The sequence below is a fragment of the Miscanthus floridulus genome, chromosome 8, assembly GCF_019320115.1.
Source record: "Miscanthus floridulus cultivar M001 chromosome 8, ASM1932011v1, whole genome shotgun sequence".
Lineage (NCBI taxonomy): Eukaryota > Viridiplantae > Streptophyta > Magnoliopsida > Poales > Poaceae > Miscanthus > Miscanthus floridulus.
The window spans coordinates 134,890,902-134,917,893 of NC_089587.1; the positions used below are offsets into that span (position 1 = coordinate 134,890,902).

Sequence of the window (26,992 nt, forward strand, 5' to 3'; positions counted from 1 at the left end):
AAATGCATCACAACGCTCCGTGTTGCTTCATGGGGTGGCAGTTGCCTCATTTGACATGAGCAACGACCGACCAGGGTTCGAAGGCTGGCCCACAAAGGGCTTGAGGCCGACCCACATCAAATAGAGCCAGGGGAGAAAACATAGATGAGCCCCGTGCAGCCCTTGCCCTGTCTACCCCAAAGCAGACACGGTTAACTCAACCTTCTCATTCGATACTGAACCTCTTGCCAAGCCCATAGAATCTCCATCGAGGGGAGGCCATCATGCCACCTGAGTCGGTCTCTAGAATGACCTAGGCATCTGCCGGGTTATAGGTAAAGGAGCAGTGGAATGTCACAAGAGGGCTATGCTGACCTTGTCATGAACGATGGGCCCAGATTCCACTCAATCATACCCGTTAGCAAACTCACCGAGCGCGTCACTCGAGCCTCAGCGATCGAGATAAGGGACAAAACTCAGCCCCTCCGGTTGTGAGAAACCGAGGATAGGGTAACGCCCACAACTCAAACCGACCCCTACCAAAGCCCAACAGGGCTCGAGGGCTCAAGACACACCAAATGCCTGGGTCTACGACCCTGAACTCGCCCCATCCATCGGCTATGTTCAACTGCACACCAAAAACCCTAGGTCTGCAACCCCAAACTTGCCCCATCCACTTGGCTACACTTTGACTGCACACCAAAGTGCCTGAGTCAGTGACCCCAAACTCGCCCTATCAGGATCCGCAAGCTCCGGCTCACCTGATCCCTAAATTAACTAACTAAACTACCTTAGCTACATAGGCTGCACCAAGGCTAGGATCCACAACTCCGACTCGCTCGATCCCACGACGCGCACCGACACCAGGACATGCAAGCTCCATCTCATCCGATCCCTAAACTAACTGCCTTGCCTGATCCCACAGCGTGGACCGACGCCAGGACCCATGAGCTCTATCTCATCCGATCCATAAACTAACTACCTCACCTGATCCCATGGCGTGCACCGATGCCAGGTTCTACAAGCTCTACCTCGCCCGATCCCAAAACTAAATGCCTCGGTAGTGCAATGATGCCTTAGTTGACAAGTCTGCCTTGACTAAAAAACATGCACATACACCCGCTAACAAACACCCCTGTATGATTCTGCCCAAATCACCCGGGGGCTTAGGGGCTATACCCATGGGTGCGCTCACGTGCACCCACTGTCAAGGCAAAAATCCCCTAGACGATTGTGCCTGAATCGCCTAGGGGCTCAGGGGCTCCTACTGGGTTCATAAACCCGGGGTCCCTCACGGACCAGCTTCCCAACAAAGGCTTAGCCCAAGCAGACAACACACAACTCATGGGTCGGCCTAGGTATCTAAATGGTAGGCCGGACGGGCGATCCAATCACCGATCGAAAGGTCTGGCTGAGGAGGAGCGGCACCTGTTTTCCAACTCCGGCCCACCTTTCCGATCGGAGGGCTCACTTTGGTCTCCAGTCCACCTCTGGACGGCCTCTCCAACTAGAAGGCCTGGCAAAAGCACTACTTTCGACTCTAACCCTACGTCTTCGACCAGGGTACGCAAAAACCCTGCTCACTACTCTTCTCTGACTGGCGCAACCAGAGTCGACTAGGACTATCGACAGAATATTGTCGGCAGTCCACCGAGGGCCACCCCACGATGGTAGATTGATTAGTAAAGGAGAGTGTAATCAAGAACAAGAAGGCAACAGAGACACACAAGTTATACAGGTTTAGGCCATCGGTACGACGTAATACCTTACTCCTGTGGTCTGTTGGTTTGCACTAGCTATCGTATGATTTGCCATGAATTCGTAGGGGGTCCCTGCCTGCCTTATATAGTCTAGGGGCAAGGTTACAAGTCGGTTAGATCTGAGAGATAACCGGAAAGTAATAACAGATTACAAGAAACATGGGATCGTACATATCCTATCAGATCTCGTAACATCTTCAGGATATCCTCTCCGTGCCTTGCGGGGGTCGCCGAGCAGAATTGTGCCCCGCAAGTCTCCTTCTTGCAGGCTAGGCCGCCCCTGGAGGCATAGCCCATGTAACCTACCATGGGTATCCAGGGTCGTACCCCCCACAGGGACCAACCGACTAGGGATGCCCTGCTTGGAAAGGACTAGGGAACGAATGGAGAAAGCAAAGCAAGGCGCACAAGTCAAACCATGATACCAGGGACCATACCCTGTATACCTATAGAAATAGTACTCTGCAACCTCCCTGACACAAACAGTGTTGTAGGCACTGACATTTTTTTGTATAGTATTGTGGGTGCCATTAACTCTCATACGTTAAGGCTCCCCCACAAGCCTCTAGGCATCGACAGTGTTGTGGATGCCAACATTTACCATACTGAGTGAACATGGTGAAACCCCTAACATGCCTCTGGGCATCAACAGTATAGCAGGTATCGACATCTACCATACCTAAACAAAATGACGCAACCTCCCATGTGCATCCAACATCCAAAAGTGTTGTGGGCGCCTACCATCATCGTGTACCCGATGGCATGGGCAACAAGGCTTAGAAACATACATACTCTCTCCCTCTCACTTGTAAGGCCATACCCTTCATCTATAAAAGGGGATGCATTCTCTCCCAACAATCAAGTGATTCCAGATTCATTTGATCGATCAAGTTCACTAGTTCACAACCACAGAACCGCCAGGTTCGAACCTCAAGTATATGCTTGAACACTTATCTCATAGCGGAGCTCCTATCGCTCTCGACCCTTCCAACTGGAGTCTGACTGGACCTCTTGTACTCCCCATCTTTCTCCTTCTCGTTTGTAACCCCACTGCAAACTTCGAGTACCTAGGCTCAAGAATAAAGTCACCGACTGACTCAAACTGGATGTAGGGCACGTTGCCTGAACCAGTATAAACCCTATGTCATTGAGTGCTAGGCCACCTCCAATCACAACATACGGCAAAACTACAAATATTTACTTATTGGTCACTTTCTATACCGACACAATTGTTATGACAATGTCAGTGTTCATCTTATTCATGTTCTTCATTATGATTTTCAACATCTACTTTGATTATATATTTAGTATTGCTGGTTTATCATTGTGTTTATGCATAAGTTCGTATAGCACCTCAATAAGATGTACACGGGGTGGGTGGTTGACATTGTGTAAGCATGGTGCTTATACATTCTTTACCTGTGGATACACCCTATATTCTGGGTCATGTGGTAGATCACGGATGTGACACTCCCATTGAGTCCTTTGTAGTCCACTCCCCAAATATAGGTGCACGTAGGGTCCGATTACAAAGGTAGAACAAGCTCTGCCCTCAATCTTCCTTAGTAATGTCCCTTATGTGTCGATATGAAGATGATCTTAGCCATGTTTACTAGGTGCAATTGCACTAATTAAATGTATGCTTTGACTTGTAATTAAGAATGACTTAGGAATTATTCCTCTAGTATTCTACCTAACCATGCTAATGCTATAGAAAGGAATGCTCTAAGTAATTTATTATTCTCATTTCTTATTATATACATATCTTATCCTATGACTTACTCATGTTGTGAGTAGAATATTGGCTATGGTTTATTTCTCCTTCAATAGTACAAGTTATCAATACATGTCCATGCTAGACCTTCCTAGTGGTAAAATATAAATAACGATACCTAAAATACTCTTGGGTAAAATGCTACAATGGTATATTATCTGTGCATTTGCGGATACTTTTCATTCATAGATCTATATATATTCTCTCTAGTCACATAATTACTAAAGAACTGCTTAGTGTTATTCTAGTAGTAATACTTTGTAGTACCAACATATATCTCTGGCATCATCACTAGGGATGACAACCTAGTAAAGTTAGGGGATATAGGTTTATAATAGGTCGCTAAGTACTTAAATAAGTGACACATTAATAAACACCAACAAGCATTTTTGGCGCCGTTGCTGGGGAAGGTAACTAGCAAAGGAAGTATTGATAAACTTATACTTATTGATGGGATCGAGATAACCATTGACCTCTGCTCAAATAGGCTTACCCTTGTTTTGTCTACTGGTGTATCTGTTGACACAATAATGTGGCAATGTGATCAACACACAGCAAGCCGGAAGATCTGAGTGAAACGAGACCAGAGATCCTCCTTGGCTTCAACACAGAACTAGCCGATTCTAAAAACCCAACTATGTGCAAGTCAGTTGGACCTGCAATTGACAAGAAGAGAAAATCTTATTAGTAATTTAAGGTGGAACATGTTGGTGTTACACCAAACAGTTTCAAATGTACAGCTAGATAGCCGATTCAATAAGGCTATCGAATAAATAGTCGATATCCAGTGTATCCATGAAATGAAGATCTTTAAATCAAGGATTATCGGCTAATATTAAAGGATAATGATATGAATTAAAATAACCGATGCTCATGGAACATCAAAAAGCATCATCGACTAAATGGAACATGATTGATATAAAGCGTCGAGTCGATAACTTTGATGAAAAGAGCATAACATGCGAACAAATCATTTGTCTAATATAAATGATTCTAAAACAGTTTTGAGTCTAATCTATTATCATCAATAGTGAGGTTCGATCGGATCAATGCAGCTATGATAATGATAATAAACTAAAGTCAAAGAATCTATAAAACCATCTATATGTTGACAGATTCATGAAATCATGCTATATGCGTGAGAGTATAGGCAAATCGGCTAAAATAGCCGATGCAGTCATAGCAAACAAACATAGTACATATCTTGATCACGAACAAGACCACTAATCGATAATTTCTAATCTAAAGTCTTACCAGTGAGGTTCAAATAGATCGATGCAGCTATGGTAGTGTCGTTGGATTAGATCTCATTAACTAGTGAGTTTATTCAAGATTAAAATATGTCTTTGGATGCATACTATGTTTGACTGGAATAGAGATACAACCGATCTAGCGAAATTAAGCCATCAATTATAAGATTTGAAGCATGACTAGATCAAAGGATAACAAATTAAGATGATATGATGCTAATTTATCTCTATAGCAATCGGGTGATTTTGTTATAATTAATAAAACATTAATTATAGCAAGATTGATAAGTGGTGAATCAACCAAAAACAGCAAGGAAAATTTTACTAATCTTAGTAGATTCGATAATTGGTGATATTATATTAAACAACAAGTTATTTAACACAAGATCCATAACTTTTATCTATATTATGATTCGTAAGAGATCAATCAGCCAATGCAGCCTTACAAACTACGATATAGATCGATAACTAACTTATATTATGGCTCATAAAAGATCAATCAGCTGATGCAGCTTTGCAAGCACAATACAAGTCGTGATGGTACTCACAAGCAAGCTGGAGATCGATCAGTCGATGTAGCCCTGTTTGCTAAAGAACGCGTCGAGATCTATAGTACTCCTACTCCTAATGCGATGGCGAAAGTTGAAAAGATTATATTGATTGAGTGTTCATTTTTTTATAATAACCAGGGTCTAAAATTTATATCCAGAACCTAAACATGAATCCTACTCAAATACGACTCATTATAATTCTTGGAATAAAACAAAACTTCCTAAATTAATAATAACCTGGACCCCAATTTTCCATATTTATAGAGTCTGACACATCTTCCTGGCGCCACTCAAACATAGCCCATTGAAGCCGTCAGCTGATGTCATCCATAAAATAGCCGATTCTGATATCACATCTAAATCAGCTGATACAGATTCATATCTAATCGATTCCTTGATGACACAATCCTTGAAGCTACGAGTTCCCGCGTTATTCTTCTCAAATTTTGGTGTAAACACATGCCCCCTAATTTTAGGATAAAAATGATTTTATTCCAAAATTCCTATTCATCTGTTCACCGTGTTGCAACCGCTCATTCCAAAATAAATGCATGGCTCCTGATCTCTCGGGCTAAGTTCTATATAATACCCCAACAGTATCATTTTCAGCTTGCTCAGCCTGCTTACTTTCCCCTTCTTTCTCGAGCAAACTTCAATAGTCAAAGCCACCACCGTCAAAGCCTTAACCCTAGCAAATCCTCTATTCTACCAAATTGCCATTCAAGTAACCTTCCTTAGAATCAGATCCATTTTGTCTACAATGGCAACCAGCGACCATGTTCTTGAGGTATGCCTTCAAACTTCCGCCTTTCAAGTGTTAACCGCTACTCTATATTTTCCTTTTTCTTAAATTTATCCCAACTGGTTTCTAGGAAATGAGGAACGAAATTCTGATTCCATCAGTTGTTGTTCCTAATGCCTATTACCTAGACCCATGGGTGACCCTGACCCATCTGATTTCATTAATCAACAAACCAACTAAATAAATTTGTCTTCTTGGAACACCAAAACTCCCTTTAGAAACTGACCCAAAATGCCTAAGGGATGGAGGGATTGGTTCCATAGGGTATCAGAGAAAAAGGCTGGAGATTGGGAAATTTATGACTTGAATCAATGCCTGACACTCACTGTCTAGAATGTAGAGGAATGACTCACTTCTGATTTCTGCATCTTACTTTTGGTCCAACACTTTAAATGCTTTTGTTTTTTGTCATGGTCCAATGAGCATCACTTTGGCTAATATTTACATATTGACCAGCCTTAGAATAACAGGATCAATGCAACCCTATGATTTTCTTAAGTGCTGGGTCTAAGAAATTAGCCAAAATATCAGACTGCACAAGATGGGCAAGCTATATTCTAAACCATATTGGGGATGGATCGATTGTCAATGAAAGAGAGCATGTAGCTTCCTTGAACATGTGGCTAGAAAAATTCATCTTTTGTGGGTCATCTTGTGGACCAACTTATAATTATAAATACATGGCAGAACATCTAGTAGCCAGCAATGAAATCCCCCTCAGAACATATCTGCTAGGATCAGCTTATCACCGATGCACCAAGTATCTGTTCAATTACTAAAAATGAACCAATGCATACCATCAGTGGCCCTTGGTGGTTAATACAATTATGGCTGAATCTGTACATGCATAAGATTGTAAGACCCAATCTCAGGAATCTAAACTTCCCTTCTTCCAACTTTGCTCAATATTATAAAGGAAAAGAAGGAAGAACTCGACAGTATATGAATTATGGTGAAGCTACATCAGCCATAATAATTGTTGTTGATATAGGCCACATTTTCAATAATTTTTTCAGAGGGTTTGATGCAAACATCTTGACTTGGCTGCCTTATGATGAGGATGAAGACAATAAACTAGTTTTGTCAGTCAAATTTCGGTTTGAATCAGGTTGCTTAGATGAAACAGTTGCTGCAATTTTTAGTTGTATTATCAAACCCTATGTACTACCAGCCTAATTTCGTCATGGATGTGGAAAAATGGCTACTGGTTCATTTCTCCTAGATAATCTTCCAACTTATGAATTCTATAATCCTTCTTTTATGGCCCATCAATTCAGCCTTGGTCAACTATCTCCTCGGCTATTCTTTAGGAACACTCTGAAGCCAAGAGAAGGTATTAGTGAGATGATGGAAGCTTCTAGTGTTTTTCAACTAGGATCAGACCTTCCTTCTTTTTGATTGCATGAATGGAGAAGAGCTACCTTCTCTTCAAATTTGTTTGATTCCTGGTGGCAAGAATGACACTCTTACCTCTTCTGTAGTCCAATTCATCCTAACTATTTATCCCTGGATGAAGAATTTGCTTCTGATAGTGAGGTAATTTACTACTTTTCTTTTAGAAGGATTATCTATTAAGTTCTCCTATTAATTCATCTAACAAATTCTTTTGCAGGATAACGAATTTGATCCGCCAAGCATGGACAGGAAAGGGCATCCCATAGAATATTATCCACCATGTCTAGCATCAAGAATGGCCTCAACTGTACCCACTCTGAAAAGTTGATGAAAACCCCAGCTGCCCCAACAATACTCACATATCATTCTTCAAAACGCAAGGCAACCCAAGGTGTAACTCAGAAAACCACCACTAGGAAGAGACTTCGCAGAACAAAATCATCAATTGCTCAGGTAACTTAACTTATCTTCCCTCTTAAGCTGATATCCAACTTTTAATTCAATCCCCTTTTTGCAGCCATTGACTATTGCATCTCAATCTACCTTGGGTACCGAATTATTGTCCTAGGCATTTGAATTGGCGTCTACCAACCTCTCATCGGCTAAACCCCCTAAAGAGCCGATTATAATTGAAATAACCGATACTTCTGATAGACCCAAAACAGCAGAAGATGAGAACCTCTCTACTTCACCTGCTGATGCTACCAAGGTATCTCCTCAAGCCCTATAATCTTATGTAATCCTCACTCTTCTCTAATCATTCTCCTTTATCAGACACCACCTAAGAAAACAACCGAACAAGAGGAAAAGTCCAACAATACAATGGTTGGCGATGATCCTATTGATGCTGATACCCAAACCATTGATTCTCCAATTCAGCAAACAGTCGATGGTAAGAAATTCATATGCTCATTCTTGTCCTTCTATAACAAATATAAACCAAAAAACTTCTTGATGCCTGCAGACACTAGCATTGAAAGTCCAGAGCCAATTCAACCAAATGTTAAAAAAATGTTGGCACATCATCGACTGTTCCTTCTCCTCAGCCAGAGCCTCTTCCAAAAAAGGTACTGTGTTCCCCTCACCATTCATCTCATTGTCAACCCATTTGTCATTTCTAATAAGATTCCTTTTGTTCACATGTAGGAACTTAATCCTCTAGCTCTAAGCTACTCCTTCAACTTTGAAGAATACATAGATGAAAGTGAAATTAGCTCATCAGCCATTTCTTCCCAAGAGACTTTATCAGATGAGACCAAAAATTGGCTAAAAGACATGCTGCCAATGCTCGAGAGGAATATAGTCGATTTGATCCCGGATGCAAACCCAATGATAAGAATCTTCTTGGCCATCAAAGATAATTTGACCACAAATCTTGCTGAGGCCTTGATACCTATATCCAATATTGAAGACCAAGCTCCCAAGGTGAAAAAGACTCAAAGAAATATGATTGACCGTGAAGCTTTAATAGCCAAAAAGAATTCTAACAAATAGGAAGCCAAAGAATTAGCACAACTGATCGATAATTTGAAGAATTCTTCTTCCAAAATTGAACTAGAACTAAATCAACTGAGAGTTAGGCGTGCTGAGCTTGAAAAACAACTAGAAAGTGTGAAAGCCATCATCGAACATCATGAGTCCAACTTGACTCAGATCCCCAATGCAATCAAACAAAAGAAATAAGAAATGCTAACCAAGGTCAAAGAAGGCAAAGCTATTCGCAGCATTCTTGAGAGCATTCCCAGATCAGCCGAAGGAGATAAACAACAAATTGCAGAAGTTGATGCTATTTGACTGAAAGCACTATGAGCCATTCATGATGCTCTTAACTTGTAATTTACACTCCAATATCTATGGCACATAAACCTGATGATAACTGTACTTTTTGGTTTGACTAGAAAAGTCTATTTGAATTAGCCGATTTCTAATTTATGACTTTACTCTAACCTAACTGAATTTGAAAATGGCTTTTATCACAAAACCCTTCGAATTTCTTCTTAGTTATCAATGCCACATTCCCCTCAGTATTAGTGAAGTGGCACTCCCCTTTCAATCAATTGGGGTTGCTTTCACATGTCCCAAGATATCTATCGTCTCACCTTCGTGGCTATAAATACCAGCCAAGGGCTTTGGCCTCAAAAACATCTACATTTGCAACTGCTCTCATTCTCTTGCATCCTTCCATCTTCGTAGACTCTATAGCAATTTCCTCTTCTCCTCCCAAGATCTAACAGCACCCATGGTAGGCGAGGACAACCATGGTAAGCGCGCGGTAGAAGATCTCCCGAAAGAGGAGATGCTGGTGAGCCAGCGACTCTGCCGCATGAGGTTGGACCAAACAACTCCTACTCCTATCAATAGATCACCTTCTAACATGTCTGCATGTTTGTCTTGAACAACAGGCTTCCTCCTCCTCCCCCTAAGGTCAGCGAGCCCCCCAATGTTGCATCCGCCGCCATCCCCATGCCAGATTCGTCATTGGACTCCTCTGACTCCTACACCGACATTGACGCCCGACGCTTCCTCAAAGAATGGAGGGCGGCAAAGGACCATTACTCTGAGGCAAGTCGAGAGAATGGTCAGCTTGAGATCTACCTCAAGGTCTCTCAAGCCACCCTCCTCACCACCGAGGAAGAAACCAAGGCCACTTGGGTGCGGTTGGTTGAGTCCAACACCATGGTGGCGGGTAAGATGGATTCCAAGAAAACCTCTGTTCTTATTTTCTCTACCTTTATCTTGATAGTTTCTTTGTTTCCATGATTGCGAGCCCTAATGGTGCAGTTGGAGAACCTCTAACTGGCGATGAATGCGGCTACGGCGGCCCTCAATGCCCATGGCCCCTTACTCATCAACCACCTGCACGATGTCCTAGCGCACGCCTAGGAGATCACCCTCCATGGCATTCACCATGGTGTAGCAATGGCCCTGGCTGTGGTGCAGGTCTAGTCTAAAAACCACCTCCTTGCCATGGAGCCAGGCTTCCCAATGGCCGATCATCCCTACACGCACAAGGAGCTGATCGAGGACTTCAACGATGCCATGGCGGCCATTATAGATATCACACCAGCCCAAGATGTTGTGAACAACATGTTCGATTAGTCTGTACTAGGAGCAAACAATGAATGAACAAAGTTTTTGCCTTTTCCTTATGAATTCATCTCTGAAAACTACCATAATATGAATCAACATTGTCTTTGTGTGTGTTTTTTATCTATAGGTGATACATATCATATCGGCTTTTACCCCTTCGGTTTAATTTTTAAACTAAAGGTGATACCCTCCTGGTACCAGCTATTAGAGCCGATGACCAAACAAATCAGCTATCAAGTATTAATCCAAACATTAGGATAATACTTCTCTATGAATTTTCCAATGATTGCTCTATCAAATTCCTCTCCCCCTTTAGCGTTTCCAAAATATAAGCTTTACCAGGCGCACAATGTTTAATCCGATAAGGACTTTCCCAATTAGGTGACCATTTGCCAAATCTGTTGTCTTTAGACCCAATCGACAATCTTACTTTCCAAACTAACTCTCATTCACAAAACTATTTGTTCTAGACCTTTTTATTATAATGCCTTGCAACCCTTAATTTATTGGCCTCAATATTTTCAAGAGCGCGCAGCCGATGACAACTTAAGTCCTACAAATCATCCATCATAAGGTTTTTATAGACTTTGGTTGTCAAATCATTTTGCAATGTAACACATCTTAATCCAGTCTAAATCTCCCAAGGAAGAACTACATTATGCCCATATACTAACTCATAAGGTGATGATTTAATCGATCCATGGCAAACCATCCTATATGCCCACAATGCTTCATTAAGTGTCAGGTACCACTTCCTTGGTTGCTCTTCAATTTTCTTCTTCATCAACTCAATCTAAATTTGATTGGATACCTCTATCGGCCATTAGCTTGAGCATAATAAGGGGAAGAATTCAATAATTTAATTCCCATACTGGCAGCAAAATCTCAGAATTCCTCTAATGTAAACATTGTCCCTTGATTAGTAGTAATGGTTTGAGGAATCCCAAAACAATAAACAATATGCTCCCTGACAAAATCAACCATATTCTTGGAAGTTACTATTCTCAAAGGAATCGCCTCAACCCACTTAGTAAAATAATCTGTTGCTACCAATACAAACTTGTGCCCTCTACTTGAAGGTGGAAAAATCTAGCCATATAAATCAATTTCCCAACCTCAGAACGACCATGATTTAATTATTGGGTTCATAGCTGATCCAGGCGATTTATGAACATTTCCAAAACACTGACAATCCTGACACCCATTGTAATATTCAAAACAATCTTCTAATATTGTTGGCCAGAAATATCTAGACCTACGAATAACCCATTTCATTTTGTAAGCCGATTGATGAGCTCCACATATTCCTTCACGCACTTCTCCCATCAATACTCTTGCTTGTTCCTGACTTAAACATTTAAGCAAAACTCCATGGACTTTTTTGTAATACAACTGATCATCCAACAAACCATACTTAGTTAATTGGGGTTGCTTTCACAAGTCCCAAGATATCTACCATCTCACCTTTGTGGCTATAAATACCAGCCAAGGGCTTCAGCCTCAAAAACATCTACATTTGCAACTGCTCTCATTCTCTTGCATCCTTCCATCTTTGTAGACTCTATGGCAGTTTCCTCTTCTCCTCCCAAGATCTAACATCACCCATGGTAGGAGAGGACAACCATGGTAAGCGCGCGGCAGAAGATCTCCTAAAAGAGGAGATGCTGGTGAGCCAGCGACTCTGCCACATGAGGTTGGACCAAACGACTCTTGCTCCTATCAATAGATCACCTTCAAACATGTCTGCATGTTTGTCTTGAACAATAGGCTTCCTCCTCCCCCTGAGGCTGGTGAGCCCCCCAATGTTGCATCTGCCGCCATCCCCATTCCAGATTCGTCATCCGACTCCTTTGACTCCTACACCGGCATTGACACCCGACGCTTCCTCAAAGAATGGAGGGCGGCAAAGGACCATTACTCTGAGGCAAGTCGAGAGAATGGTCAGCTTGAGATCTGACTCAAGGTCTCTCAAGCCACCCTCACCACCGAGGAAGAAACCAATGCCACTTGGGTGCGGTTGGTTGAGTCCAACACCATGGTGGCAGGTAAGATGGATTCCAAGAAAACCTCTGTTCTTATTTTCTCTACCTTTGTCTTGATAGTTTCTTTGTTTCCATGATTGCTAGCCCTGACGGTGCAGTTGGAGAACCTCTAACTGGCGACAAATGCGGCTACGGCGGCCCTCAACGCCCGTGGCCCCTTACTCATCAACCACCTGCGTGATGTCCTAGTGCACGCCTAGGAGATCACCCTCCATGGCATTCACCATGGTGCAGCAGTAGCCCTGGCTGTGATGTAGGTCCAGACTGAACACCACCTCCTTGCCATGGAGCCAGGCTTCCCAATGGCCGATGATCCCTACATGCACAAGGAGCTGATTGAGGACTTCAACGATGCTACGGCGGCCATTATAGATATCGCACCAGCCCAAGATGTTGTGAACAACATGTTCGATTAGTCTGTACTAGGAGCAAACAATGAATGAACAAAGTTTTTGCCTTTTCCTTATGAATTCATCTCTGAAAACTACCATAATATGAATCAAGATTGTCTTTGTCTGTGTTTTTTTATCTATAGGTGATACATATCATATCGGCTTTTACCCCTTCGGTTTAATTTTTAAACTAAAGGCGATACCCTCCTGGTACCGGCTATTAGAACCGATGACCAAACAAATCAGCTATCAAGTATTAATCCAAACGCTAGAATAATACTTCTCTATGAATTTTCCAATGATTGCTCTATCAAATTCCTCTTCCCCTTTAGCGTTTCCAAAATATAAGCATTACCAGGCGCACAATGTTTAATCCGATAAGGACTTTCCCAATTAGGTGACCATTTGCCAAATCTGCTGTCTTTAGACCCAATCGACAATCTTACTTTCCAAACTAACTCTCCTTCACAAAACTATTTGTTCTAGACCTTTTTATTATAATGCCTTACAACCCTTAATCTATTGGCCTCAATATTTTCAAGAGCACGCAGCCGATGACAACTTAAGTCCTACAAATCATCCATCATAAGGTTTTTATAGACTTTGGTTGTCAAATCATTTTGCAATGTAACACATCTTAATCCAGTCTAAATCTCCCAAGGAAGAACTACATTATGCCCATATACTAACTCATAAGGTGATGATTTAATCGATCCATGGCAAACCATCCTATATGCCCACAATGCTTCATTAAGTGTCAGGTACCACTTCCTTGGTTGCTCTTCAATTTTCTTCTTCATCAACTCAATCTAAATTTGATTGGATACCTCTGTTGGCCCATTAGCTTGAGCATAATAAGGGGAAGAATTCAATAATTTAATTCCCATACTAGCAGCAAAATCTCAGAATTCCTCTGATGTAAACATTGTCCCTTGATTAGTAGTAATGGTTTGAGGAATCCCAAATCAATAAAGAATATGCGCCCTGACAAAATCAACCATATTCTTGGAAGTTACTATTCTCAAAGGAATCGCCTTAACCCACTTAGTAAAATAATCTATTGCTACCAATACAAACTTGTGCCCTCTACTTGAAGGTGGAAAAATCTAGCCATATAAATCAATTTCCCAACCTCAGAATGACCATGACTTAATTATTGGGTTCATAGCTGATCTAGGCGATTTCTGAACATTTCCAAAACGCTGACAATCCTGACACCCATTGTAATATTCAAAACAATCTTCTAATATTGTTGGCCAAAAATATCTAGACCTACGAATAACCCATTTCATTTTGTAAGCCGATTGATGAGCTCCACATATTCCTTCATGCACTTCTCCCATCAATTCTCTTGCTTGTTCCTGACTTAAACATTTAAGCAAATCTCCATGGACTTTTTTGTAATACAACTGATCATCCAACAAAACATACTTAGTCGATTTATATCACAATTTTCTGGTAACCTTCTGTGATTGATTCTTGAGGTAATTGGCTATTTCAACTGTCCAATCATTAGCCACGGTCTCACTACTTAAGATTTCCTAGAACACTCGATAGCCTAACACATTCTGAGCTAACCGATTGGCCTCTTGATTCTATGGTCTTGTAATATGCTGAAGAGAGGTAAGAGGAAACCCCTCAAGTAACTTTTGAGATTCATCATGGTAACCCCTCAGAATATCATCTTTACAATCATATATGCTGATCAACTGATTAATAACCAGCTGTGAATCTCCAAATATTTCAATTGACTCAGCCTTTACTTCCTAAAGAAGTTGAAGTCCCTTAAGAATAGCTTCATATTTTACTTGATTATTGGTGGTCATTGGTTTGGTTTGAAAGGCAAACTCAAAACTTGCCCCCCAAGGTGAAATAATAACAATACCAATACCACCACCTTGCTTGCATGATGATCCATCAAAGAACAATGTCCAAGGTATAGGCTCAACATAGCCGATGCTTGGTTTATAATGTTGAGTAATAAAATCGGCCATCACTTGCCCTTTGACCGCTTTAGCTGATTCATACCTCAAATCAAATTCTGATAATGCAAGAATCCACTTTCCCATTCTCCCATTTAATATTGGCATTGACAACATGTGTTTGATCACATCAGCTTTAGACACAACTGTACAGTCAGCCGATAATAAATAATGTTGTAATTTAGTGTAGGAAGTACAAGCATAAGCATAACTTTTCAATATGAGAATATCTTGTTTCTGGATCCAAAAGTCTTCTACTTAAATAGAAAACAATCCGTTTCTTTCCTTCAAACTCTTGCATCAAGGCCGATCCAATCGTTTGGCTATCGGCCGACACGTAAAACATAAAAGGTTTACCTTGTTGAGGAGGAACCAACACATGTGGAGATTTCATGTACTCTTTTATCTCCTCAAACGCTTTTTATTATACGTCACCCCATTTAAATTCTTGATCATTTTTCAACTTCAACAAAGGAGAAAATAGTAGAATCCTTTCTGACATATTTTAAATAAATCTTCTAATGAAATTAATCTTACCAAGCAGAGATTATAATTCTACTTTATTAGTTGAAGGTACTGCCTCATCAATTGCTTTCATACTTTTCTGACCAATCTCAATTCCTCTCTCGTGGACCATAAAACCCAAAAATTTTCTAGCTGACACTCTAAAGGCACTCTTATTAGGATTCATCTTTAAACCATGTTTTCTTGTCCACTCCAAAGTCTCCCGCAGATCAGCTAGATGTTCTTTGTACCCTTTAGATTTCACCACCACATCATCAATATAGATTTCAACAATCGTGCCATTCAACTTATGGAAAATATAATTCATTGCCCTCTGATAAGTTGCACCAGCATTCTTCAATCCAAAAGTCATCACAACCCATTCAAATAAGCTGATTACACCGGGGCACCTAAAAGCTATTTTTGCTATGTCTTCTTTAGCCATAAAAATTTGATTATAACATGCATTACCGTCCATAAAACTAATTACCTTGTGCCCGACCGCTGCATCTACCAACATATCAGCTATTAGCATCGGATAACCATCCATTGGTGTAGCCCTATTCAAATCTCTGAAATCAATACAAACTCTCAACTTCCTATTTTTCTTATACATAAGAACTATACTCGATATCCACTCTGCATATCGGCAAGGTTGGATAAATTTTGCTTCTAGTAGTCTTTCAGTCTCCTTAATGTCATCAAGAATATTTTGATTAAATCTCCTTAGAGCTTGTTTAAATGGCCGATATCTAGGTTTGATTGGCAACCGATGTTCAATAATTGATCGATCTAAACCAGAAATTTAATAATATTCCCAAGCAAAACAATCTTTAAATTCATTTACCAAATCTATCAATTCTTGTTTATACTCAGTACCCAACTTAGCACTTACATACGTCAACCTAGGCCTATCTCTAGGACCAATATCTATTTCTTCTAACTCATCGGCCAACGTAAAGCCATGTCCTAGTTTACCATCTGTACCATCAATTGGATTATCCATTAAAACAAACTTTTAGAGCCTACTGCTCGGATCGACTATTGGCCTTCATCATTGATCCTAATGAAGCCTCCTTTCCACTGCTTACTAGAAAAACACTCAAAATCTTCTAGTTCCCAATACATTAGATCAGTTGTTGCTTTACTCATAGAATCATCAGCATAAACTAGCTCAACATTATCTCTATGCCACTGAATCAAACATTGATGCATAGTCGATGGTACACAAAAATTGGCATGAATCCAATCATGACCAAGGAGTAAACTGTATGAACCCTTTCCATTAATGACAAAGAATGTAGTGAGCAAAGTCTTGCTTCCAATTATCAATTAAACATTTATTGCCCCCTGGTCTTGGACAAATTACCACCAAAACCCTTAAGCATCATGTCAGTCTTAATCAGATCTTCTGGTCCTTTACCAAGCTTACGAAAAGTAGTGTAAGGCATCAAATTAACAGAAGCACCTCCATCAATGAACATTTTACTCATCGGCTTCCCATCAATAAAACCTTTCATATATAAAGCATTCAAATGCCGATGCTTAATTGGTTTATCAAATATTGTTTGTTGTATCAATGTCAATTGGACTGCCATCTCTTCATACTCTGATTCATCAAAATCCGAATAAACTTCTTGAACTACTAGAGCTTTAAATTTAGATGGTAAAAGAAAGGCCATTTGAATATTAGCCGATGGTTGACCCTTATTGTCTATTTGTTTAGCATGCCATACTTGCGGATTACTAGACTTCTAAGCCTGTTCTAATTCTCTGCTCCTTAGGTGTTGTACTCTTCTCTTCTGACTTCTTGTTAAAACTCCTAGACACCACTATCCTTCCTGTCAAACATACTCTTCATCATCTTCTTCTTCATAATCGGCCTAGTTCTGATCAACAATTTGCTCTCCAACCCAATCATGAATGCCTCTATTTTTTAAGCGTCGATCCACATTATTACGTTGATATTCAATTTGATCATGGATATACCGGTGGTTGACTTGAGATTGCCTAAACTCCCAATATTGTTTGCTATATTCTGGGCAATTATTTCTAGTAGACATTCTCAAACCTTCATTCCAACAATGTCTAAAGAAAGGGCAATTCTAATGTGACTTAGCTTGTTCTCTTTCATATCTCTCTTCTTTTTGTTGACGTTGATATTCCTTCTCTTCTAACCAACGCTGATAACCTTTCTCCTTCTGTTGTTCCTATTTATTCAAACAGAATTTGAGATGTAACATGTGGTGTCATCGCACCATCTCTCGATGTTTCTCCCTGCTCATATCGGCTCTTTTGTTGGTCATGACGCCTTTTAATTTCTCTATATTCATCAGCCGATATTTGCATCTCTAGATCAACTGTTCTAGTTTCTCTTGCCCTAGCTGATGTTAAAACTTTAGTTTTCCCTTTGAACAACTTAGCATCAACCATATTTTGATCCTTTGGGAAAGGATTGTCAACAACTTTCATTTTTTCAGCTATATAAAATTTAAGCTTCCCTTGTTGAATAGCCCTCTGAATATGCTGCCAAAAAATCCAGCAATTATTAGTAGTATGAGAAGTAGTGTTATGGTACTTGCAGAACTTCTTATTCTTCAACTGATTGGGAGGTAATATAACATGATTAGTAGGTAGTTTAATATGTCCCTTCTCAAGCAAGAAATCAAAAAGTTTGTCCGCTTTTGTAACATCAAAATCATAACTTTCTTCAACTTCTTTTCCCCAAGGATTTGGAACCATTACTATCTTTTTACCCCAATTCCATTCAGCTATGGCAATTTCCTCTTCTTCATCATCATCATCGACTAAATATGGATTATAAGCTTCAACAATTGCAGCATTCTTCTAGAATCAGGTATCTTTGCGTATATTTTGGAATTAGCTATTAAGTGCTACCACCTATTGAGCTAATTGACCTAAATTGTCAAATTCTTGCCCAAGCAACTTTTGTCTCTATGTTGGCAACATTCCTTGAATGGCCAACATAGCTAGCTGATCATCAGTCAAATTCAACGAAAAGGAACCTCTAAAGGAACTCAGCACCCGATTCATTAACCCTTTGCTTTATAGTTGTCAAATCTCTGATCTTTCTTTCCCCTATCCTAGTGTAGAAATATGTTTGAAATTTCTTCTCAAGATCACTCCAATTGGCAATAGAATTAACCGCTAGTGATGAAAACCAAGTGAAAGCTGGTCCTGATAGGGACAAAGAGAAGAAACGAACTCGATGCGCTTCCTCGATAGAGGCTTCACCCAACTAAGTAAGATATCGATTGACATGTTCTATTTTACTTGTACTATCTTGACCAGTGAACTTAGCAAATTCTAGAAGCCTATAATTCATAGGAAGGGCCACTAAATCATACCACTCTAGATATGGATGTTGTTTGTACAAAAAGGTCTATCCTTTTGGTTTTAAACCATACTAATTTTTCATCATTTTGGTTACTCTGAGCAACAATTCATCAGCATTTGAGTTTGAATTTCTTAGCAATTGTTGACCCATCTACAGATTGAAATTCTGAGTGCCTTGATATCCTAGATTTGGAATCATATTGAGAGTATTACAATTTGAGGTGTAATGATATCCTTGTGGAATATCTATCTATCGAGCCCCTTGCAGATTTACTGTTTGAAATCTCTGATTGAAAACATTAGGATCTATATCTCTACGAATCCTTTGAACTGATGGTGCTATTTTTTGACCCGATGGTGGTATTTGGCTAGATATACCAAAATTAACCATCTAATTCTGAACTTGCCCTGTTGGCTATTGCACATGCACCGATGATCTAGGATTATATTGCATTTGATTAATAGTAGCACCCTGAATTTGCTCACATGAATTCTGAATTGCCAGCGCATCATCACTCTTAGCTAGTGCTGCTTTTTGATAGCTAGTACCGGCTTGATTAGACCCCTGAGTCGATGGATGTGGAATATTGTAATAAGCCGGTCCAACCTGATCAAGTGGAAATCCATGAAACACCTCCTTCATGGTATTGTAGAATGTATTCAAGAAAGTTGTATTATGATTCAGTATTGCATCATGAATGGATTTGTTCATAGCTTCTACAAAGAAATGCCAATCATCAGCTTTGTCTGTATCTGACTATCCATGCATCAAAACTCTTGGCAGTAGATATTTCTGTACAACTTTATTGTCATGTGGTTTGGTGTATGACAACAAACACTTATTCTAAAACTCCTCTATAGCTTTACCAATGATATCTTTATCCTTAGCAGGCAAGTCTTCATAAGGTACCATAAGAATGTCCATGTTCTTGTGAATTGCCATGACGATTGTTGTCCCACCGGGCATGCCAAAAAGTGTGTTGACACAAAAATGTGGCAATGTGATCAACACACAGCAAGCCAAAAGATCTAAGTGGAATGAGACCAGTGATCTGCTTGGCTTCAAAATAGAACTAGCCAATTCTGAAAACCCAACGACGTGCCAGTCAATTTGACCTACAATTGGCAAGAAGAGAAAATCTTATTAGTAATTTAAGGTGGAACATGTCGGTGTTGCACCAAACAGTTCCGAATGTATGGCTAGATAGCCGATTTAATAAGGCTATCGACTAAATAGTCGATATCTAGCGTATCCATGAAACAAAGATCTTTAAATCAAGAATTATCGACTAATATTAAAGGATAATGATGCGAATCAAAATAACCGATGCTCATGGAACATCAGAAAGCATCATCGGCTAAATGGAACATGATTGATATAAAGCATCGAGCCGATAAGTTTGATGAAAAGAGTATAACATGCGAACAAATCGATTGTCTAATATAAATGATTCTACAAACAGTTCTGAGTCTCATCTATTATCATCAATAGTGATGTTCAATCGGATCGATGCAGCTATGATATTGATAATAAACTAAAGCCAAAGAATCCATAAAACCATCTATATATTGACAGATTCATGAAAACATGCTATATGCATGAGAGTATAGACAAATCGGCTAAAATAGCCGATGTAGTATAGCAAACAAACAGAGTACATATCTTGATCATGAACAAGACAACTAATCGATAATTTCTAATCTAAAGTCTTACCAGTGAGGTTTGACCGGATCGATGCAGCTATGGTAGTGTCGTTAGATTAGATCTCATTAACTAGTGAGTTTATTCAAGATTGAAACATGTCTTTGGATGCATACTATGTTTGACTGAATAGAGATAAAATAGTCGATCTAGTAGAATTAAGCCATCAATTATAAGATTTGAAGCATGACCAGATCAAAGGACGACCAATTAAGATGATATGATGCCAATTTACCTCTATCTCAATCGGGTGATTTTGTTATAATTAATAAAATATTAATTATAGCAAGATCGATAACTGGTGAATCAACCAAAAACAGTAAGAAAAATCTTACTAATCTTAGTAGATTCAATAACTGGTGATATTGTATTAAACAACAAATTATTTAACACAAGATCGATAACTTTGATCTATATGATGATTCGTAAGAGATCAATTAGCTGATGCAGCCTTACAAACTACAATACATATCAATAACTAACTTATATTATGGCTCATAAAAGATCAATCAGCTAATGCAGCTTTACAAGCACAATACAAGTTGTGATGGTACTCACAAGCAGGCTGGAGGTCGATCAGTTGATGTAACCCTGTTTGCTGAAGAACTCGTCGAGATCTACAGTACTCCAACTCCTAATGCGATGGCAAAAGCTAGAAAGATTGTATTGATTGAGTGTTCATTTTTTACAATAACCAGGGACTAAAATTTATAACCGGAACCTAAACATGATCCTACTCAAATACGACTCATTACAATTCTTGGAATAAAAGAAAACTTCCTAACTTAATAATAACCTGGACCCCAATTTTCCATATTTGTAGAGTCTGACACATCTTCCTAGCACCACTCAAACATAGCCCATTGACATCGTCTACTGACATCATCCATAAAATAGCCGATTCTAATATCACATCTAAATCAGCTGGTACCAATTCACATCTAATCGATTCCTTGATGACACAATCCTGGAAGCTTCGATTTCCCGCATTCTTCTTCTCAAATTTTGGTGTAAACATGTCTTATGAAGGGTAATGTATGACTAGTTTTGACCTTCTGACAAACTACATTGAAGATCTAGAAGCATTAATTAGGAACACTAGAGCTAAGCTCAAGAAAGTCTCAGCGTTAAAGTCGGAAGACAACCATATAAGGCAAAGCTTAACACCAGAATTTCAAGCCATGGCTAAAAGGACTCTCCGTGAATTCTCTGCTCCAACTACATCCAACATCTATACTGGACCAATAGTCAATGTCAGAGATAATGGATTTGAGCTTAAGCCAGCTCTCATCAATATGGTGCAAGCAAACCAGTTTTGTGGAAAGGCACATGAAGATGTGAGTGCACATCTCCAACACTTCCTGGAGATCTATAGCACCTTCACTATCAAAGGAGTAACCTAGGATGCCATACTACTTTGCCTTTTCCCATTCTCACTCTTGTGAAAGGCAAAGCAATGGTTCTATGCCAATAAAGATAGAAACACTACATGGGATAACTGCTCCACTGCCTTTCTAGCAAAGTTCTTTCCCATAGGCAAGACCAATGCTCTACGTGGGAGAATCTCAAGCTTTCAGCAACAACATGATGAATCTGTCCCTAAGGCATGGGAATGCTTTCAAGATTATATTGTTGAATGTCCTCATCATGGGATGGAGAATTGGCTACTCATGTAGACTATCACAGGCTGACCAATAGTACCCGTGAGACTATGGATGTTGCTGCTAGAGGTTCATTCTTGTTACTTACACTTCCAGCTACAACCACTCTTGTGGAGAAGATGGCCTCCATCCAAGGCTAGAATGAAGAACATGCTCAAACCCACAAAAGAGGTGGAGGTATACATCAACTCAAGGAAGTAGACATGCTATCTACCAAGATGGACCTGCTGATGAAGAACCTTGAAGATCGAGCCAATGAGAAGTAAGAAGTCATGCACATTCATGATTCTCGCATGACATGTGAAGTGTGTGGAAGCACTGGGCATTTAGGGAATAACTATCCTGAGACCCATAAGGATGTGAATTTTGTCAACAACAACTACTTTCGTCCTCAACAGAATCAAGGATGGAACTAGCAACAAAGGCCGAACAACCAAGCTAATTATCAAGGTAACTATCATGGTAATAATTTTAATAATTTCAATCAACCACCCTTGAGAGAATTAATTGCTGGCCAATCCAAACTTATGGAGGGATTATCTAGAAAGGTAGCTTCCAATGATAAAATTCTAGAGAACATAAATAATAGAATGGATAGCTTTGCTTCTGCCATTAAGAACAAACATAGCTTTAATAAAATGATAGAGTCACAAATAGCTTAGCTGGCAGATGCTATTCCTCTGTCTAATAAAGGTAAGATTCTAGGGCAACCGGAAGATCTAGAGATAGTAAATCTTGTCGATATTCATAATGCAGCTTACTACTACATGGAGCCATCGACGGGAAGGTGGATAGATTATACCTTTCCTGAGAAGAAGAGCGATTTAGGAAGACCTATCATTGTAACACCCTAAATTTTGCACTTTGAAATAATAGGATTAAAATGATTTATTTATGAAGTTTGTTCTCATAAAAACCAAGGGAAATAAAAATTTTCATTAAATTAAAATTCATCATAAGGTTTAGAAACTGGTTGTGCATACATGTTGGTGCATAAAGTTTATTGTGATGAGTGGTGTTGATTCAAAACTCCAAAGTAATTTGGAATGTTTTTTAAAAGTAAATTTGAAATTGGCTTTAAAATAAAAGAAAAAAATCAGAAAAATAAGACCATTTAAAAAGTTGTAAAATTTATTTTTGGAGAACTTACTAAAATTCCACATTTTTACTTGAGTTGAAAAAGTATATTTGAAACCCCATTTGCATTTGACATGGTCATGTTTGAATTTGGTTTTGAAAACGAAATAGGAAAAAAATTGAAAGTGGGAAAATGGAAACTCACCCTCACCCTCTATTCGGCCTGCTGGCCCAAGGCCATAACCCGCTCACCTCCAACTCTCTCTCACCTACATGGGCCTCTTGTTGCTGGCCCAGTGCAATCCTCCCTTTCTCCCTTCTCCACCATAGGCCCAATCCGCGTGTTTGTTTTTTTCCGTGCGGCCTTGATTTTCTCGTGTTCACCCAGCGTCGCCGTTGCTCCTCCCATATGGCCCAGGTTGCGTCACACTCGCGCCTTCCCTCCATCCCGCTGACAGCGCTAGCCCACCTATCAGGGTGCCTTCTTCCTCTCCACGCCGTGTCCACTCCAAACACGACCGCGTGCGATGCTGCCGTGTCCAGCTCCACTACGCCGCGTGTGTCGTGCGCCCTAAGCTTCCTGGCCCCATATAAGCCGGGCCAGACCTTGCACCACCTCCCTATCACACACCAACGCTAGAGCCGCATCGCTTGAGCGTCCGCAGCCGCACCACCACCTAGCGTCGCCATCCACCATTGCTCGTCGAGCGCTGCACCGCCCTCCGTTGGTTCCTGCTCGCTTCTCTTGGGTCCGGTGAGTTCCCCACTCTCCTCTCTCTCTCCTGGACTTTTTTGTTTGAAAAACCATGCTCCGTAGGTCAAGAACTAACGTTGCCGGCGAGCACTCCTTGGTCCAGCCATGGTGCCGCCGTCACCCACCTCGCCGCCAGCCACTTACACCGCCGATCCAATCTCGGCCGCTCGCAGCTGATCCGACGGTCGAGATTTCATCATACCCCTTCGTTGTTAGATTTACAAAAAGGCCCTTATAAATAATTGAGACTTAACCCGTAGTCCAAAATGGCTTTCCTGATTCCGTTTTCTTCTTTTGAAAGCGTACTTTGTTTCGGTTAGATTAAAAATACATTTTCACTTATTTACAGATTTGCCAGTGATATTGTTTTAGCCATAACTTCTCCGTTTTAACTCCGATTTGATCCGTTCAAATTGCGTTAGGTTCATAATTTCATAATCTACATGTTTATAGTACTGTTAAGTATGTTTTCAGCATTTAAAATTCAAGGTTAGATTTAATCTATTATTTTAACAAAGGGAATCTTGTTTAAATCCTATCTTCTACGTTTTAACTCCATTTTAGTCCATTCAAGTTGCGTTAGATTCATAGCGATGAGATCTACACATTAGTAACAGTGGTTACCATGTCGCTATTTCCAGAATTTCATGGTTTAAATTCTAATTTGAATAATAATTATGCAACTAGGTTTTATAAATAAAATATGATTTCTTTAACTTTAGTTTTATAATTCAAATCTAAATTTGACTTAAATTATATTATCGATAAAATATCTTATATATGTTTTTATATAATTAAAACACATGAAGCTAATAGTTTATGTTTTCTCCTATGAGCAAATCTTTCGGTAGATGTATCTTTTTCACCGTAGCTCCGATTAGAGTGTTTTTCACGTCTATATGTTCGTAGCGAGACGTAGATTCATTTTACAAATTTTCATCTTGATTTTATGTTTGGTGTACTATTCTAATTTAGATCTATTTTTTGCTTCGTGTATGATTGCATGTATGCTTGTATGGTGCTTTATGATCTTGTCCAGACGGTGAGTTATACGTGGTGAATCAAGAAGCAGATCTTTGAAGTTTTGGACTTGAAGAAGGATCTAAGTTTAAGACAAGTATAGCATGGGATCATCCTTGTTGTCCTATTTACCTTTAATCATTTAATTCACACTACATGTGTCTACCTTGACTACCACTAAGGATTTCCTAGTACTTTGTTACCCTGTACCTTGATACCTTTGGGGCATTGCATTGGCTAGTATGATGCTAGCGCTCAATTACAGACCATGATCTTGTAACTTGACTAATGGTATATGCAATAAACACTAAAAGATGTTTTTTAGCAACATGGAACAAGGGGGCTAGAGCATTGGCTTGTTTTATGGTGCTCTAGATTCCTCTACCTAAGGACTTATCAGTAAGTGATCATCTAGGACTTACAATACAACTATGAGGGCTATATGGCTCTGGCTTTAGCTCAGTATGAGGACCTTTTCTAGCTTGTTAGAGGTTACCTTTATTGGCGTAAGAGTGGCTTGACGAATTGGGTGTAGGACATCCTCTACTCTTATGTGTATAGCCATGATGGAATTGTGCCATTCGACAGGGGGGTTCCTATATTTGTTTGCCGAGTGAATCTAATGGCCCTAACTTGTTAGACGAACCTTTGAATGGCTTCATAGTGAACCCTATAGACCTTTCTTGGTAGTGGGTCAAAGAGGTTGGCCACCTTAGGCGAAGCGGTAAATCATGACTCATAGTGAAAGTGTACAACCTCTATAGAGTGTAAAACTAATATAACAGCCATGCTCATGGTCATGAGCGGCCTTAGAACATTTACAAAATAGATGATCACTAATGGTTAATGATGATGAACATAGATGATAATGATGATAAAGTTGTTCATTAATAAATATTGTTTATGCTATTCATTATTCATGTTTAACTGATCATGTGTTTATGGGCTTGTGATGAACTTGTTGCCACCCAATTCCTAAAAGATGACTTATTAAAACCTAACTGCAGTTAAACCAGTGTCAGCCTTTTGAGCCTCATGAACCCCATATTATATTTATTGAGTATGACATGTACTTACGCTTGCTTTACTTTTTAAATCTTTGGAAAAATCCCGAATGGGTACCAGATTGCTAGAGTTTGGTGGAATTAGGCTTGTGATCTACCAGTCAGTTGTCCCTGTGGATTTGGAGTCTTCGCCTGAAGATCGGAGTTATCTTTCCAATATCTATACTCTGAGGTTATAATCTTTATACTAATACGCTATGTATTTAAGCATTGTCTTTTGATATTACCCTTATTTGTAGCTATATGTGAGATTTGACTTCCTGGGCTCACATATGGTGTGTATCTGGTTTTGTTCTTAAAACTAGGTGCTACAAAGTGGTATCAAAGCAATGCTAACTGTAGGATGTAAGCCTAGTTAGAAATTGGCCGTCTTAAGGTTTTGAAATTGCTATAAAATCCTTGTTCTATAAATCTTGATATTTTCTTCTCTACTATATATCTATCCTTGATATTTATCTCCTCCTTGGTGTTTATTTTGAAGTCCATGTTCTTATCTTCACCCCTTGATTTGATATGCTTTTAGAACTGTCCCTCATCCTCTTCTTGCATAATCTAAAGACGAGTCTTAGGATTGTTACCCCTAGTATAATAAGGACGATAGTATCGCAAGTTGAGTCAATAATTGAGTTGTGCACCTTTATTGCTTGTTGAATTGTCATTATGCTTATGATTGTTTTGCATCTTTGTAATGGTTGCAATGATCTTGTTGGGTGTTCCCACAATTTCATTTAGTTTATAGGCCTAAGGTATAAGGATCAGTGCAATAAATAGTTGGGTTATGGTATTCTTCTATTTCTCTATCCTATCTTTTTGGAGCAGTCTGCACTCTTTGGCTT

At 39.7% G+C, this 26,992-nt stretch overlaps 1 non-coding gene across 1 annotated transcript; it reads right to left on the reverse strand.

The window, feature by feature from the left end:
* Positions 1-22,125: 22,125 nt before the first annotated feature.
* LOC136478689 (small nucleolar RNA R71) lies at positions 22,126-22,234 on the reverse strand. Its single transcript, XR_010764406.1, has one exon. It is a non-coding gene; the product is annotated as a small nucleolar RNA R71 (small nucleolar RNA).
* Between the last annotated feature and the right edge of the window lie 4,758 nt (positions 22,235-26,992).